A 4093-nucleotide genomic window follows, 5' to 3' on the forward strand; every position below is an offset into this window, starting at 1 on the left:
TGCCCGATTTCCCCTGGGCCCACCTGAGCTTACCTGCAGCTGTGATGAACAGTTTCCTGCATGTTGATTCTCACCTCAAGTATGGTGGTTTTCTACTACTCACCCGAGGGCTTTCACTGAAGCCTTTCTTTTTTTATGGAAAAAAAAAAGGAAAAAAAAAAAAAAAAAAAAAAAGAGCTTACTCTGTGGCTCAGAATTGCAGGGGAGTTAAGGTCCCCCAGGGCAACCCTCTATCCATGAAGTATGGGACACAGTGGATAAAAACATAGTCGTCCAATTCCTGGGTAGGATAATTCCAAAGCCTACTACACAAGGTTTCTTGGAAGCTTCCCAGCAAGATGGAGGCCTAGTTGCCCACAGTAGCAATCCCCTCACTCATGCACCTCTATTGAACTTTTCCTTCCTTGTCTCACTTTCCCTATTTTCTCACTCACATTTCTGAAGTTCACTTCTTAAAGAAGTGACCTGAACTCGAATCTGTTTTGAGATTTGCTCTGAGAAGAACTCAAAGAGATGATCCTAACTATACACTAACTAGTTCTGGGACTTTGAGAAGGTTATTTGATTGTTCTAAGTTTCTTGACCTGTCAAATGAGACAGTTGGACTAAATTGATAATTTTGAACATTAAAATATAAAAAGTAGTTGAAAGTGATGAATACATTTTATAGGTAGTTTAGTTTTTTTTTTTTTTTTGTTTTTTTTTTTTTTTTTTTTTTTTTTGGCAGACATTTACTTCTTTGTAGTTGACTGAGGCATATTCTTGACTTCTTGGGTTTCCTTATAGCATGATTTTAGAGTAACTGCACTAGATGATTTTTAAGGCTCAGGGAATTCTTGGATTCCAATCATGAATAAACATCCTTGAGGAGCTTTCTACCTCCATCCTAATCTCTTAGGCTATTTCCTGAACTCCAAACCCACAGCGTTCCGTTTTAGAGTCTTTTGTCCCCACACCCTCTGTGTGCCCATCACCGGTTAGTTGTGTGTGTGGGCATGCATACATGTGTACATATACGTATGCATATTTTCATATTCCAAAAACACAAATAAGAAAGATAACTTCCTGGCATGTGGCATTTTCCTGGAAATTTTAGTATAAAGAATATAAATTGTGATGATATGCTGGGTGCTGATGGGGGCAAAAATAGTTGACCTCATTAAAAAAAATTTTTTTATCTCATCATAAAGACTTTCAGACTTTTTTTCTTCTATCTCATATGGAGGAACAATTTAAATAACATTTTCAGCTTGAATATAGGCAATATGTGTATGGAACTTATAAATATAGTTACACACCACATAATGATGTTTCGGTCAACAGTGGACTGTGTATATGACAGGGATCCCATAAGATTATAATACTGTATTTTTTCTGTACCTTTTCTATGTGTAGATACACAAATACTTACCACTGTGTTATAGATGTGTGCCATAGTCAGTTCAGTAACATACTACACAGGTTTGTAGCCTGGGAGCAGCAGGTAACACCATGTAGCCTAGGACTGTGTAAGTATACTCCATCATGTTCACACAATGACAAAATTGCCTAATGACACATTTCTCAGAATGTAATTCCATTGTTAAGCAATACATAATTATATTTTAGGGAGTCTGTGTGCTGTGAAATTTTTTTTTCCAATCTCAAATCTTAAATCTTTGTTATTTATGTAACTCTCAAAAGTTGTTTTCCTTTCTGCACCAAGGTATTTTGACTAGAGTTTTAAAATAAAGTTGTTTGTCTTAGAAGTATACATATGCCTCTTTATTTTCTCCCTTCCCACATTTTTTGCCTGTGCTGGGATGTGAACTTTCATCAGCCTATCTTCCCCTATTTTTTCTCAAAAGACATCAGTACATCCCATTGCCAGTCTTTCTGAGGACACTTTCTCCTCATCTGGACCATTGCTCAGCTTGTAGAAATACACAGGAATACAAATCATTTCTTGGCATTTTTATTTTCTGGAGGCATAGTTTTCATCTCACTTCCATTGTTCATCAAATCTTTGCCTTTATAATCACATAGTTTTTCTTTTTTAATTTTTCTTGAAGATAAACTGAATAGAGGATCAGTTCAAGAATTAAATTTGGAGGAGAGATAGAATAAACTCTATCCAAAGTTTCTGACAAATGTACATATCTAGATAACATGTATACAGGTTCTGTTAGGAAGGATTATTTCTCCCAAAGATAATTTTTAGTGCTTTTAGCTCACCATTTCTTAGTGAACCTGAAAGTCGGTGAGAAAGAAAATAATTTGTATAACTGTCTCAACCCAGAAACTGAGTCCCATATATCCAGGGGTGTGGATGGTTGTAAATTCCTTTTACAAGTTCTTTATTTACCCAGTAATTTTCTACAGTACTTCAATATTTTGAAATAAGCTTACCAGAGAACACATACTTCCCTTCCCTAGGTGGTTTTCCTTGAGCCATTCAGCTGTGTATATAGCCCTTTAAATTGTTTCGTTTCTGAAGGCCAATTTTTCTTTCATGAGAGGTGCACCCTACCACATGACTGCATCTCGGTGTAACCCTCACTCAAACCACAAAGGCTGAGAAATGTGTCTCTTATCCCCCACACCTGACTATAAGTTCCTGCAAGGCAGGGGCTCATCTCTCACAACGAAGCAGCGTGTTGAGTGTGTGATAGCTGCTGGCTTAATAAATCACCAAATTACTAGAACATATGTTTTAGAAGTTGCTTTTTGATGAGGCTTCTTTATGAACTTTCTGAATGTCTCAAGATATTGTGATTTGGCTGTTTTTAAGAAACTCAGAGCAGCTTTGCAATGGTTTCCAGCTCCATGCTTCAATTATGTATCTGAAGTTTCTCAATTATGTATCTGAAGATCATATTATAAAGATTATAATACTTTGTCTCATTCTTGGTCTGGCTTGTTCACCTCAGACACTGATGTGAAAAACAAAATCCTTTTCATTTACTTTCCCTCTGTCATGTGCATCCGCATGTTTAGCTGTGGTCATATCGACTATCAGCCCACACCCTCCAGAAATGACCAGAGGTCCCGTGATGGCTGCCAGGATGGTGGTATACTCACCACAGACTAGTCAGGGGACGTTCTGGGGAGGGGAACAAATATTTTCCCTCCTGTTTTAGTTCCAAGATCCTTTAGCAAATGAAGCCAGTATTTCTCTGCATTGTGTTTTATATTATTTCTGGGCAGGAATCACTATGATGTGTTATCCCTGTTAGCACCAATGTTCCTAACAGTTGGGCAGCATACAGCCACAGGTAGAGCAGCTGACAAGTTTCATATGTTTTCTTTATTTTGCTTCTTCTTCTTTTTCCATCCTGTGGACTTCTCTTGGCACACTTCTTTCTAAATTGTTTTTGTTCTTTTTTATCTTCTCATGACATCTGCCGAAAGATGTTGCCAGGTCACGATCTTAGGGTGGTGGTGGATAATCCCTAGAGCCTCCTGAGAGTCACATATGCACTTAGGATCTGCTTTAGGGTATTAGGAATAGCGAGGTAGTTCCAGTACAGTTTCTATGTTTCTTCTCTTCCTGTTTCACTGGTCACCTCCAGTTTGCCTCTACAGATGACAATGAGGTTGGACAGGGCCTTTCCCTTCTTATTAGCTATATTTTTAGATGGTGACAGATGACAACAATAAAAATAATTATCTGCTGCATGCTTAATCGGTGCCAGGCAGTGTTCTTTGTATAGTACATGCATATTTTATTTAATTCCCTCTGTGACGGTATGGATTGTTATTTACCTAATTTCTTCAGAGGCCTCTGGTTGCTCTCCCTGTATGCTTACTAACCTGATTTTTATGACCCATTCCTGTCATTGTATGTTGATTTTCTGAGCCTTAATAACTTCCCCCTCATTTAAAAAATATCACATCTATTAAATGCCCATTGATTGATGGAAAGGAAGAAGAGGTTTATAACTATTATTTGATTTTCCTATTCAATGATTTCGATGCTGCCTATAAATCCAAGGTGGAAAAGGGAAGAAAAGGTAAATGCATGTGGAACCATTTCTCTTTCATTTCTCTCTGTTCTAAAGATCCCATCCTTCCATATTTTCTCCTTCTGTTTTTCTCATCCCTCTTACCCTAG

The sequence above is a fragment of the Sapajus apella genome, unplaced genomic scaffold (genome assembly GCF_009761245.1).
Source record: "Sapajus apella isolate SASKATOON/1434 unplaced genomic scaffold, GSC_monkey_1.0 scaffold87, whole genome shotgun sequence".
In the NCBI taxonomy this organism is placed as follows: domain Eukaryota; kingdom Metazoa; phylum Chordata; class Mammalia; order Primates; family Cebidae; genus Sapajus; species Sapajus apella.